At 32.1% G+C, this 14,866-nt stretch overlaps 2 protein-coding genes across 4 annotated transcripts in view; both read left to right on the forward strand.

Moving 5' to 3' along the window:
* LOC126881999 (intraflagellar transport protein 140 homolog) overlaps positions 1-14,866 on the forward strand; it is a 335,998-nt gene that overhangs the window by 93,599 nt on the left and 227,533 nt on the right. The gene's annotated exons all lie outside the window — the stretch shown is intronic.
* Positions 1-14,866, forward strand: part of LOC126882004 (ankyrin-1-like) — a 93,948-nt gene that overhangs the window by 25,738 nt on the left and 53,344 nt on the right. The window contains exon 1 of one of the 3 annotated variants that reach the window (XM_050646776.1): positions 13,018-13,138. The exons of the other annotated variants lie outside the window; for them this stretch is intronic. The gene's annotated coding sequence lies outside the window, so the exon portion shown is untranslated. Of the gene's footprint in view, positions 1-13,017; positions 13,139-14,866 lie in introns of those variants that run through there. 3 annotated transcript variants of the gene reach the window in all.

The following is a 14,866-nucleotide window of genomic DNA, read 5'->3' on the forward strand; positions in this document are numbered from 1 at the left end:
GTTCAAATAAGTACATATCTATTTACAAATAATTATTATTGTTATGCATCCTCTGGTACATTTCTTTAAATTACCTATCTATTTCTAAAGTGTTGGAAGGGGGCGGCAAATATTAAGTTACACACGGGCAGCCAACATCTTAGCGGCGGCCCTGAACTAAATTGATCTCCGGCAAAAAATTTTGTTCATAATAAAATGCATTTTCAAAGTGCATCTCGAAGAGATGGAAAATAAAAAATTTAGAACTCAGGAAATATTGACAGAAATGAGTTCAATTTTTAGACTTGGGGGTTTGGAGGTCAATGAACACGAATTTCATGACGGCGGTGGTCTCCGAGGTACCTGGTGCCCAGGGTAGAACTCCTCGCATGGGACGATCGAATAATTCGCGAAATGAAGATTGGATCTAAAAACTGAAAAATACGTGTTCAATATTTTTCAAAAATCCATCGAATGACACTAAACGATACTCCCCCACTCCACCACTTGGAGGTGGGGTGGAGGTAACTTTAAAATCTTAAATGGAATCCCCCTTTGTTATTGCAGATTTGGATTGTTTACGTAAAAATAAGCAACTTTATCGTGATAACATAGGTAAATTATAGAAACGGTCTAATATCCCGAGAATAACACTTCCAAATAGAAAACCAAAAAATACGTGTTTAATATTTTTAAGAGCCTATCGAATGTCATCAAACTCCACCATCAAACCACCATCAAACTCCACTCCACCTCTGAAATCTTAAATAGGAGCCCCCATTTTTTATTACAGATTTGGATTCCTTACGTAAAAATAAGTAACTTTTATTCGAGACATTTTTTCGAATTATGGATAGATGGCGCTATAATCGGAAAAACACGATTTATTAGAAAATCCACAAGGAAAAGAAAAAGTTTTCCTGTAGTTGGCTGTATACCATCAATCACAAAATTGGAAAGAAATCCTTTGTAAAAGGTATAAAAATTTTTTTTTATTAAAAATCCCTTCAAAGGGCTACATCACAACAAAACGTTTTCGATTTTTATAAAAAATCATCATCAGTGTTCGATCTAAAAATAAGTATAACCGATTTAATGAATATAAAGTTATTATTTAAATTTTGACAAAGGTTAGAGCAAGTTGGTTATACTTACAAACTGGATGCTAGCTGAGCCACAAAAGAAAAATATCTGGGTAAAAACCCTTTACATAAAATATAGATGCCTTAAAAGTGCATACTTCAATAAAAAGGCCTGTGATGGTCACATGGCAAACAGGATAATGCCCTAAGGTAAGGTATACAGGTTTCCCAACACGTGGGATCCAAATTGAGTTGATCACATTTCAATGACTTAATGGCAACTGAATGCGAAATGAGTGATGTTTCTGAAAGGTGTCAAAAGACAGATGGACAACGTGACGTGGAATTTACCCTGTATTACGACAGCCAACTAATTGTTAGTAAAATATTTAATGAAAATTTACATAGTAATAACAAACATCAACAAAGTTGTGGCTATAATTACATTTAAGTAAGTACCTTGAATATGTAAGATGAACGTAAAGTATGAAATGATTTTTATAATGAGAAATAGCCAGAATCTATGCAGCCATCTATACATGTTCCTATTCAAATTGAAGTAAGTCCAACTGTGCTGTTGAAAATTTGATTTACTATGAATTAAAAAGAGTGTTTGGTTTAATTGTACCAATGGCAGAGTAAATTAGAGAGTCTGTGGTAAATGGAAGTCTGATATTAAAGTAGTGTTGAAATTAAGATAAGTTGTATGAGTCACAGGAGGAAACTGATATGATATAATGATATGTGAATTAATTGGTTAAGCTACCTGAGTGTTGATATTGGAAGTGAAAAATCCTGAAATTCTACTAGATGATTTTACTAGAGTTTTCTTAAAAGGACCCTCCACATCAGCTGAGCTATTGCTTTCTAAAATTAATCAAATCCACCCCAACATTAAGTTCACTATGGAACTTGAATCATCCAATTCAATTAACTTTCTCGACCTCACCATCACCAGATTGAATGACCACTTCGATTTTAGTATTTATAGGAAACCAACACAGACTGATCATGTCATACCCTTGTCTTCAAACCATCCAATGTCACATAAATACTCTGCCTTCCACAGTTACATACACCGTCTAGAAACCATCCCCCTATCTCAATCTAACTACACTAAAGAACTCAACACTATCAAACAAATTGCTTTCAATAACGGTTACGAACCAAACCTTATAACCAAACTCCTTCATAAGAGACAACTGAGGGTTCTGAGGGAGGCTGCGTTTCCCAGGGATCTGACCACCAGACCCATTTATGCTTCATTACCTTTCCATCAAGAGAGCCTTTCCGGTGATATCAGTAATATTATCAAGAGATCAGTTGACAACATACACATACACATATCTTTTAAAGTTTCCAATAATTTAGGACAATGTCTTTCCAACTCCAAAGACCCTATCAACTATATGAATCGTAGTGTGGTTTATAAACTTCAATGCTCTGACTGTGATGCTACGTACATAGGAAGAACTTGTAGGTCACTAGCATCTCGTTCCCTTGAACACACAAAAAGAGAGAACACTTATACCTTTTCTCAACATTTAAAACAGTCATACTCTTAACATTCCGGAAAATGTTTCTCTAATACACAACATACCTCAAAAGAATTTCTTAAGACTGGACCTATACGAGGACTTGGAAATAATTAGAGAAAAGCAAAGTAGCCCTAACTGTGTTAACCGCCATGTGTCTTTCAATCGTGACTTCAATCCCTTACATCGTCAACTTTTTTCTTAACCTAAATTTCCAAACTTCTTTGCTGTTTCCAAACTCTTTTTCATTTATATTAACTTTTCCTCCATATTTACTTATTTAACAGATGACATTTCTAACATCGACTCATTATCCCTTAACTTCTACTAGTCTTCCAAAATATTCTACTTTAACTTTTTCCACAGTTTTTACTAAATCGACCAGTCACAACTCTAACACTATTTGATCTCTTCCACCCAATTTCATAACTTATTGCCATTTGATTAGGTTTTCGTTATAGGTCCAACTAAACTTCAGAAAAATATTTATAAAAGGTTTTCATACTAATTCTTCCACTCTCTTATCCATAGGATGTGGGGTCTGGTTTCTGGGGCGCCCAGCCTTTTTCATCACACCTCATTACAGTAAACAATTCTGATATCAAATCACAAATTATTCACTACCTTCTAATTTTACACATATTGCTTGTTTTCCAATACACCTTCATACATCCATCCAGTTTTAAACCTTTTCAATTCAACTCGATAACTTGGTATAAAAAATAAAAAATAGAAAAAATCCCTATTTCATAAACATGTTTAGTCCTAGATGCTTATGTTACATAAAAGGACATCATACTTTTGCCAGGTTATTAGTTCAATTGATATTCTTCTTCACTTCCAATATCAACACTCAGGTAGCTTAACCAATTAATTCACATATCATTATATCATATCAGTTTCCTCCTGTGACTCATACAACTTATCTTAATTTCAACACTACTTTAATATCAGACTTCCATTTACCACAGACTCTCTAATTTACTCTGCCATTGGTACAATTAAACCAAACACTCTTTTTAATTCATAGTAAATCAAATTTTCAACAGCACAGTTGGACTTACTTCAATTTGAATAGGAACATGTATAGATGGCTGCATAGATTCTGGCTATTTCTCATTATAAAAATCATTTCATACTTTACGTTCATCTTACATATTCAAGGTACTTACTTAAATGTAATTATAGCCACAACTTTGTTGATGTTTGTTATTACTATGTAAATTTTCATTAAATATTTTACTAACAATTAGTTGGCTGTCGTAATACAGGGTAAATTCCACGTCACGTTGTCCATCTGTCTTTTGACACCTTTCAGAAACATCACTCATTTCGCATTCAGTTGCCATTAAGTCATTGAAATGTGATCAACTCAATTTGGATCCCACGTGTTGGGAAACCTGTATACCTTACCTTAGGGCATTATCCTGTTTGCCATGTGACCATCACAGGCCTTTTTATTGAAGTATGCACTTTTAAGGCATCTATATTTTATGTAAAGGGTTTTTACCCAGATATTTTTCTTTTGTGGCTCAGCTAGCATCCAGTTTGTAAGTATAACCAACTTGCTCTAACCTTTGTCAAAATTTAAATAATAACTTTATATTCATTAAATCGGTTATACTTATTTTTAGATCGAACACTGATGATGATTTTTTATAAAAATCGAAAACTTTTTGTTGTGATGTAGCCCTTTTAAGGGATTTTAAATAAAAAAAAAAAATTTTTTTATACCTTTTACAAAGGATTTCTTTCCAATTTTACGATTTATTAGCGCCATCTGTCAACAATTCTAAAAAATGTTTCAAATAAATGTTACTTATTTTTAATGCAAAGACCAAATCTGCAATAAAACATGGGAATTCCTATTTAATTTAAAAGTTACCCCCACCCCCACCCATTTCAAAGGGTGAAGTGGAGAGTCGTGTTTGATGTTATTCGATAGGTTCTTGAAAAATATTAAACACGTATTTTTTTGTTTTTTATTTGGAAGTGTATTTCTCGAGATATTAGACCATTTCTATAATTTACCTATGGTATCACGATAAAACATTTTTTCAGATTATAGCGCCATCTATCCGCAATTCGAAAAAATGTCTCGAATAAAAGTTGCCTATTTTTACGTAAGCAATCTAAATCTGCAATAACAAGTGGGGGTTTCCATTTAAGATTTTAAAGTTACCCCACCCCACCTCCAGGGGGTGGAGTGGGGGCATGTTTAGAGTCATTCGATAGATTTTTGAAAAATATTGAACACATATTTTTCAGTTTTTCAATCCAATCCTTATTTCGCGAATTATTCGATCGTCCTAGGCGATGAGTTCCACCCTGGGCACCAGGTACCTCGGAGACCATCGGCATCATGAAATTCGTGTTCAGTGACCTCCAATACCTCCAAGTATAAAAAGTATAAAAATTGAAAAAGTTATGAGTTTTCGAGATATTTGAAGTAAAAAATGAAAAGGCACACTTATTTTGAATTTTGATTAATGTATTATGCTCCTTCGTTTTTAGCTTCAAATATCTCGAAAACAATGGCTACTAATGGCTTTATCGTTACGAATAAGGAGTCTGTTTTTTACATAAAGGGTATTGGAGAATAAAAAAATTGCACTAAAATAGCAATTTCGCCAGTGGCGTAGAATTTGTAAAAGGTCAACCATGCATGTTCCCCCGTCGTACACCGTACACCTCTAGTAGTAGCTACAAACGTTTGTTTAACATAATTTAGTAGATTGTACAATACCAGCACCACTTACCAAATTTCGTGTCGTTGTCCCATGCCTGTCAGGAAATATTCAAAAATAAATAAAATAAAAGTTTAACTTTGAGACCCTGTATTTTGGATATTATCAACTTTCGTACTAAGGTAAGTTAGCTTAAATCGACCTATTTTAAGCTCAGGAATCTAAGGTTAAGCTATGGCCTATTCTTTACCAAACACCCTGTATATATCCACTGTTTATTTTATTTGAAATATTGCTTATATGGGATTAAACTTAAGATGGGCCGCCGCAAGAAAATAGTTTTAGAACCGTGTTTATTTTACTGCAATCGAACATTTTCGCTGGGAACTGCTGATACAAAATTTACAAAAATTTGAATAAAATAAACAAAACGTGAGTATAGATTGACGATAGTTGGTGTTTTGAAATATAATATCTTTGCCGGCTGTGCTTTGACCAATAAATTATATTACTTATAGCCCAGTAAATGAACGGGAAATACGGCGATACCGTGTAATTTTCAGGGGCAACTCCGAATTGCATGAAAATTTGGATTTAGGTTCTACTTACCCTCCATTTCAAAGTTGAATTTGTGCCGTTGGTTGCTTTTACTTGGGGGGTGAGTCACCCCTTCTCGGGGGTGAATAAACATACATTCAAGATAAGACCGGAAATGGATAAATTGACTGATTTTAAGCAATTTTTGCTCTATATAGTTTTTTATGTAAGTCTATAATTTTCGAGTTATTTGTGATTGAATTATTTTTCGACAAAAAAACTACGTTTTCAGACGGTTTTTCGCAAATAACTCAAAAAGTAAATATTTGATCGAAAAAAATATTCCGAGCAAAAGTGTAGCTTATAAAAAACCTTAAAAAATGGTCTATAAGTAAAGTCTATCAATTAAGTAAAAACAAAGTTGTAGCTCATGGAAAACACGTTCTTATTCGTCTAATTCCAAATCGAATGTTTCAAGGTCAAATCACCAAAAAACTAAGCACTTTTCGGGAAAAACCCATTCAAACTTTTTTAAAGTGTTTATAAAAAGCTTTATTTTAATTGTCTATACAAGTTTCTAGCATCACAAATAAGCGAATTACGCTCAAAATAAAGTAGGTCCTCTTTTTTTTTGGTAAAAAAATTATGAAAATCTCCCTGTGTTTAGCTCCCCAAATGAAATAAATCGCTACCGCTTTACAACCAATTTATTTACTTATCTATTTTTTATATGATCTGTCGATCTCACCGGTTTAAAGTGTTTATTTTTGAAAGGGTTATAGTTAAAAAAGCTTTAACGTGTCACTAATCACGAGTGTATGCAAATTTTGAACAACCATATCTAAACCAATTTTTGTCTTACGGAAAAACAAAATGAAGCAAGCATATTTATAATAGCAAAACCTACATTTTTTACTCGTTAAGATTTTTCTTATCGCTTATACTTTTTAAGTTATTTTGAAAAAAGGAAATTTTTCAAAAATTTTTAGAAAATATTTTTTTACTATAAAACCAAATTTTTTCAATAATAAGCACTTCAAACCAATAAAGCTTACAGGTTATATAAACAATCCACATAGAGTTAAAATAAATGGTAAAGCGGTAACGATTAATTTTATTTAGGGTACTAAATAGAGGCAGGTTTTCATGATTTTTTTTACCAAAAAAATGGACCAACTTTTTTTTCAGTGTAACTCGTTTATTTTTGATGCTAGAAACTTTTGCAAAAAACAAATATAAAGCTTTTTTTAGATACTTTAAAAATTTTAATAAGCTTTTCCCGAAAAGTGCTTGATTTTTCGGTGATTTCGCGTTGAATTATTCAATTTGGAATTAGACGAATAAGAACGAATTTTTCATGAGCTACAACTTTGCTTTTGCTTAATTTATAGACTTTACTGATACACCATTTTTTTCAATTTTTTATAAGCTACACTTTTGGTAGGAATATTTTTTTCGATAAAATATCCACTTTTTGAATTATTTGCGAAAAACGGTCTGAAAACGTAATTTTTTTGTCGAAAAATCAACCTTTTCAATCGCGAATAACTCGAAAAGTATTGACTTACGTAAAAAACTTTATAGAACGAAAATTGCTTATAATCTGTCAATTTATCCATTTCCGGGCTTATTTTAAACAAGCGTTTTTCACCCCCCGAGAAGGGGTGAATGTCACCCCCCAAGTAAAAGCAACCAACGGCACAATTTCAACTTGGAAGTGGAGGGTAAGTAGAACCTAAATCCAAATTTCCATGCAATTCGGAGTTGCCCCTGAAAATTACACTCCAAAACGGTCATTTATTGGCCTATTAGTTACATTTTGCTCATTAGTTACATAAGTTTACTTAGTTACATGAGCATTTTGGCGCCCCCCAAAGAGGGGCGCCCGCCTGCAAATCATCCTTTGCAGGTCAGTTATCGCCGGCCCTGAGTCCGGGTTTGTTTACCATGATATTTTTGAAGAAACTTAAAATATAACGTAAAGTATAACTGTTACACTTCTTTAGGCGCGTTGGGAGTAAATTTATATGTGCGCGAATTCATCAAAAGTCTTGGGCCTGGGCGCAACTGAAACGTTAAAGGTGCTCTGATTGGGTAATTACAATGACCTGTCAATAATTGTTCAAAGTGCGTTCGCGGGTGCCTGTCGGCGACTAGTCGGCGACAAATTAGCAGCAAGACGCATGCGCACTTTAAAATGATATAAATAATATCGTTAATAGATAAATATACAAGGTATATTTACTTGGTATAATTTAATAATTAGGTAGTTATTAATATTAATTAAAAGTAAATATACCTTGTATATTTATCTATTAACGGTATTATTTATATTAAGTGAGGTTAGAAATTGTCGGCGACAATTTGTCCACTGTACCCGCGAACGCAACTAAATGTCGGTTATTTTATTAATACGTCAATATCAATGGTTATGGGTAAACAAATTGTGTGTAAATATTAGTTTTTATTGTTTTGAGAACAGAGACAAAAAACAAGTTTATAATTGTAGTGACTTTTTAAATAGTTTTTAAAAGCAACAGGTAGGTAGGTACGTACCTAATTGTAAATGTTTCAGTGTTGTAATAAAAAATTGCATACCTATTTGCAAAATGTACCTAGCTAGTAGGTAATGCTTTGATTTACATAATTTGATTACCAACAAAATTTCTACCAATCTTCATCTAATATATTGCTTTTTTAGTCTATATTTTGTTGTATTTTAACATTTTAATTGCATAAGAATCAAGCTTTTATTTTATTAAACTAAGAGAATAAGCAACTGTCAAAAAAGTTTAAAACGTTTAGTTTCTATATCTTTCCACATCATTCATATGTCTCGGTAGCTAAATTCTGCTTGCGGTGAGTTCAAAATCTAACAACCTGATAGACACAGGTTCAATCCCCAATGAAGAATTTTATTTATTTTTTAAAAATTTTTTTATACATTTTATGATTGTAATTTGTTTATTATATTTTTTTTTCAGAAAATACGTATTTAGTTAAAATTTTTGTCAACAATTATTATTATTGTTCAGAAATCATTTCTTTGTTTCATTTTTCAATGTGTTTGCGTGTGTTTTATTCTTTTATTTTTTTTTGGTATTGTTTTAATAAAAATTTTTGGAAAGTAGTAAGTATTAAAATTAATTTAATATTTAAATAAAATATAAATAAACTGTTTAAAGTATGTTGATTTCGCACGTAAGAAGTTATTCTTACGTGCCTACAAAGTTCAGTAAAACCTCGATATAACGGACTAATATTGGAGGACGGGGAGTCTGTTAAAGCCAAAAGTCCGTTATTTAAAAATACTTTTAAAATAAATCAAACTAAGTATTATTTAGAAATGTGTCCTCAATATGCTATAATAAAAAGTTTATAAATTCTTTGTAAATTACAGCGTTTGGGGTCCACAGGGACCCCGTTGTTATGTAGTGTATCTTGCTAAGGGCAGGGTTAAGTAGGTATGTATAATATTAACAGGACGTTTTTAATTTTGTTACATTTGATCGGATTTTTTGTCCGTTATATCCGAAATCCGTTAAATAGAATTTTAACTATTTAGAATGGGAAATAAGCCACAATAATATTAGAAAATGATTTTTATTAACGTTTTTTCAATAGTATTTTGTATTTTGACAACGGCACCCGATTTGGGCGTCGAAACGTTAATAAAAATCATTTTTTAATAATATTGTGGCTTATTTCCCATTCTAAATAGTTAAAATTGTAAAAATGCCACAAGAAAATAGCTTCAGAACAACAAATGCAGTAGGATGTGGATACCCATACTGAAAGAAGAAGTCAATAGAAAGAAAATACCACAATTAGTAAGTCAATAGTCGAGTTAGTACATATTTTATATTTTAGTATTATGTACTTATATATCCATGTATTATTGATATTATTTATAATTTAAACAAAATTATAGTAAAGTCAGAATTTGATATTAATTTTGAGAGTAAATTAAATGTAAGACCAAATACTTACGATGTCGGGATAGTATCACGAGGTTTTTCCTGGTTTTCCCTCGTGATTTACTATGAGATCTCTAACGCGAGAATGTTAATGTCACCGTTGCATGTGGTTGTCTTTTTAAAGACAGATCACATGCTATGATTTTTTTGTGACGGATATTCTGAGTTGAGGTTGATTTCATGTAATCGAATGAACTATCTTTCAGTAAAGTCGTCCCAGGAACGCAACTCATAAATATTGGCAATATCATTTAAAGTCTTCTACTTTAAAATGTATTATATGTATCTGAATTGCCGATATAAATGAGTCAAATTAAATAAATTATTAGAAGAATTTTTTTACTAAGCAACAACATTTTTGTTTATGTTAATAGTATTTTGTATTTTGACAACGGCACCCGATTTGGGCGTCGAAACGTTAATAAAAATCATTTTTTAATAATATTGTGGCTTATTTCCCATTCTAAATAGTTAAAATTGTAAAAATGCCACAAGAAAATAGCTTCAGAACCGTTAAATAGAGGTCCGTTATATCGAGGTTTTACTGTACACACATTCTTTTTTTTTATAGGTCAACTACATCTGTATAAGTAGATCAGAACTAATAATTTCCAATTTAATAATATTGTTCATTTATAAAAAAAAACTAAGTAAACTCTTAACCAAAATTAATTAAAAATTGACTCTTCTGAAATAAGCTGTTCATTTCTTCAAATTAATAATAGGTAAATACCTACATATTAGTATCTTATCAAACTTTTATGTGATTTTTATTGAGAACATTTCTTGTTAAAAATCAGAATACCTATCATAATTTGAAACAATGTTCTGCAATAATTGGATATATTACGCAACTTTTTGAAATCATCTTCGTGGGTTTTGGCCTTTACGCAGCCGCCATTCTCATTTCTTATGCCATGCCATTTGGAAATCGGACAATCGGAGAGTCCGATTCGCGATTGGATTCGCATTCGCAGTCGGAGGGAGTCCACCGCTACGTCCACCGCCAGGGTTACCAGGTCTACTGATTTTTCAGTAGAACCACTGATTTGAACTCCAATCTACTGATCACTGTATAAAACCTACTGATTTCAACTCCAATTTACCGATCTACTGAAAAATCTAAAAAAATTCAAAACCCAACATCCAACAACGTGTTAATCTTCTTTTGTTTCACTTTACCTATTAAATTTCTATAAATAGTCCGTATATGGGATGTTTAGAATTTTCATGGTAATAATGATGTCAAGTGGCTAGCCTTAAGATAACAAGGGACTCTTGCGTTGAGAGAGAATTGCTTTGTTTTTAATAGACCATATGTGTCATGTGTTTCCAATTTAGGAATATGTACTGATACAACCAAACCATCGGGTATTGCGACGCCTCGGATATAATTTATGAGTATCTGATGAATAGGTAGGTATTGAAAACCCAGGAATTGAAAAAGTTTTTATTTATAAATTCGTGGTCAGGTAGTAACAAATAATATACAGTGAGCACGTAAAGGTTGGAATAAATTCATTTTATCGTTAATGGGCGATTTTGGAAAAAAAATCCCCAAACAGGTCGATTTTCATTTTTAAATTATGATTTTTTGGCATATATATCATGCTACTGACGTCATCCATCTGGGCGTGATGACGTCATTGATAATTTTTTAAATAAGAATAGTGGTCGTATTCTAGCTTATAATATCTTATTCAATTATCTATTCAGTAATATAAACATTAATACAATTGTTTATACAGGGTGTCCAAAAAATAAATAGATTTATTGACACAAAAAGAAGAATGTATACAATTTAATTCAAAATACATTTTACTTTATTTGATAAATAATCATTTCTTTTCGCTTAAATTAAATGTTCAAACTGCTAAGAGGTAAGTGGGTGGAAGCTTTAACATTGAATTTAAGCGAAAACAATATTTATTTAGCAAATAAATATTTTTTGATGTTTTCTGGCAACAGTAAAATGTATTTTGAATTAAGTAAATTACATACCTAAATTCTCCTTTTTGTGTCAATTAATTTAATTCAATAATTTTTTTTGTACCCTGTATAAATAATTATCTTAATGTTTGAAGCAATAAATGTTTATTACACTGAATAGAGAATTGAACAACCTTTCAAATAAGCTAGCAGACGATCCTATTCTCATTTAAAAAAATCATCGCTATATACGCCAAAAAAGCATAATCTAAAAATAAAAAATGACCCATTTCGGGATTTTTTTCCAAAGTCACCCATTTACAAAAAATTATTTTATTCCAACTTTTACGCGCTCACTATATATTATATAAAAGACCAAATAAATAAATACATAGTAACTATTCAAATTTCTATGAAGGCTTTAACAATATGAGATTACTTGGCCGCGTCCGTAATATAAAGGTGACCGTAGATACCAGTTCATAAATAAGGGAATCTACATATAATTAGTTTGGAGAATTTTAACTGGCCGTTATTTAGAAACTGGTCGTTATTTAAAAACTGGCCGTTAGTAGAAGTGGCCGATTTTAACAGGTGGCCGTTAAGAGGAAACAGTAGCGATCAACAGGTAGCGAAAACGCGTTCCAAGATTGCGGCTGTAATTTTGAATATTTTTTCGAGATATTTGGCACACTTATTCGTAATATAATAAAGAATGGCGGTACAGAGCCCAATTTGAAAAAATATTAATATGTGGAAATTACTCTGTAATTAAATACAATATTAAAAATCAAGCCTGTACCGCCATTAAGAAGAACAAAAAAATACACTTTCTTCAAATAAACTTTTTTATCCGATGCCTAGATTTTGTGTCATTTTGGAACTACTAAAATTTTTTATTTCATTAGTAGTTCCAAAATGACACAAAATCTAGGCATCGGATAAAAAAGTTTATTTGAAGAAAGTGTATTTTTTTGTTCTTCTTAATGGCGGTACAGGCTCGTTTTTTTAATATTGCATTTAATTACAGAGTAATTTCCACATATTAATATATTTTTCAAATTCGGCTCTGTACCGCCATTCTTTATTATATTACGAATACGTGTGCCAAATATCTCGAGAAAATATTCAAAATTACAGCCGCAATCTAGGAACGCGTTTTGGCTACCTGTTGATCGCTACTGTATCACCTTAACACAGGTTTTACTGTATTATAAATGGCTTAAAAAATCTACTGATGGCTACTGATTTTTTGAAAGCAAAACTACTGAAGACATCAAAACTGACCTGGCAACCCTGTCCACCGCACAAGCAACAAACTAAACAGTACACACACGTCACACACATTCATTGGTCATATTAGTCATTAGTGCGGCATAATAAACAGTGCATCAAAATGTGAATGCGAAAAGGTAAGCTTGCATTTTTTATCAAATTGTAATTCTAAATTAATTATTCTTGGTACAAAAATAAATTTTGTGGGAAAATGTAGCAGGGTATTTATCTCTCAAAAAATGCTAGACAAAGACAACAATCAGCAATAATAATAATATTCAACATTAATCTTTCTGCAAAATCAGTATCGTTCCTCGTAAATTTATTTAGGGATATCTTATTTTTTTATTTATTTATGATGTTGTCTTGTCATCGAATTTATTTAGATTTTCTAGTGTTTTAGAAATAATAACTATTTATTTTACTTATTTATTTAACTCGCGGATCTTGAAGGATTGAAAATTACAATTTCATATCAAGCAATAAAAGTACAAAACTGTGAATAATAATGTTCTGAATCTGTTTCTTTGCGGCATTTAATTCTAATTGGGAAATAAGCCCCAATTAAGTTGAAAAAGTTGTTGACGTTTCATTATTGACGTTGTTATTGTGAATAATAAGTTACAAAACCCATGTCTCATTGTCAGTGTTCTTCCTTACATGTCTTTATCACTTACTATTCTTTTCTATTCTGTGATTTACACACACCCAAACTTATATGGAATCACCATGTATTTCAAAGTAATATTTATTTCTTTTGAAAAAACTTGTTATTTTTGCGAAGAATAAAGGTTTTTATTGGAAATAAACAAATATATAAGACAATCGGATAGTACAGCTCGGTACGGTATAGGTTATTTGCTTGAGTTGCAAATTGAACGAAAATAAATAAACTAACTTTTGCGTCCAAAAACGAAACTATGCCTGATGTGGGGTTATAGAACTTACAACGAGGAAAGATTATTTATTGGTCTTGTGGAGAAAGTAATGATCTCAGATGGACATAGCTGTAGAGCTAGGCGTAATACAGGGTGTTCTGTCCAAAACCTATGCTAGGTAACAGGAACTAGGAAAGCTCAAAAATAAAGCAAGGGAAAGTCGCCAAAAGTAATAGCGGCTCACCAAGATCGTTTAATTGTCCAATCAGCTGGAAGACACCCAACCATTTCTCACCTGCAGCTGCAAAGGCAGCTTTTGGAAGCTACAGGTGTAACTGTTTCAGTTGAAACGATAAGAAGAAGAGTTCGTACCAAGAAGTATACAGCAGGAGACAGTTATGGGTTCCCGAGTCAGTTATGGGTTCCTGAGTTATCCAGGCAGCACAATATTGATCGCCTAAATTGGTGTATTCACCACCAAAACTGGAACATTGGGAATTGACAAAATGTGCTATTTTCAAAAAAAGTCAGGATTTGTGTGAAATCAGATGACCCATGAAATCGTGTACTTAGAGGGTTAGAGGTCGAGGAAGACAAGCAAGAACGAAAACTGTCAGATCTGTTCACAAATATACAAGGAGAAGTGTAATGTTCTGGAGAGGAATTGTGATCCGTAAAAAAACTCCTTTAATTTTCATTCAATCAACTTTAACTGCTCACAGGTATGTTGATAACCTGTAGTTATGCTCTGGAGAGGTGCAACAGGAGAAAATTTTAATTTTATTGCATGATAATGGACCTCTACATACCATTAGAGTGACTACAGACATCATTGAAGCAGAAGGTATCCCTTGTTTAAAGTGGCCTGCTTGCTCACCCGAGCTTAATCCTATAGGATATTTGTGGGATATGCATAAAAGAAAAATTATAGCTCGCCGGGATAATCTACAAAACATCGCACGGCTAGTACAAGCCACAAGCTGCTCT

The sequence above is a fragment of the Diabrotica virgifera genome, chromosome 3 (genome assembly GCF_917563875.1).
Source record: "Diabrotica virgifera virgifera chromosome 3, PGI_DIABVI_V3a".
Classification (NCBI taxonomy): domain Eukaryota; kingdom Metazoa; phylum Arthropoda; class Insecta; order Coleoptera; family Chrysomelidae; genus Diabrotica; species Diabrotica virgifera.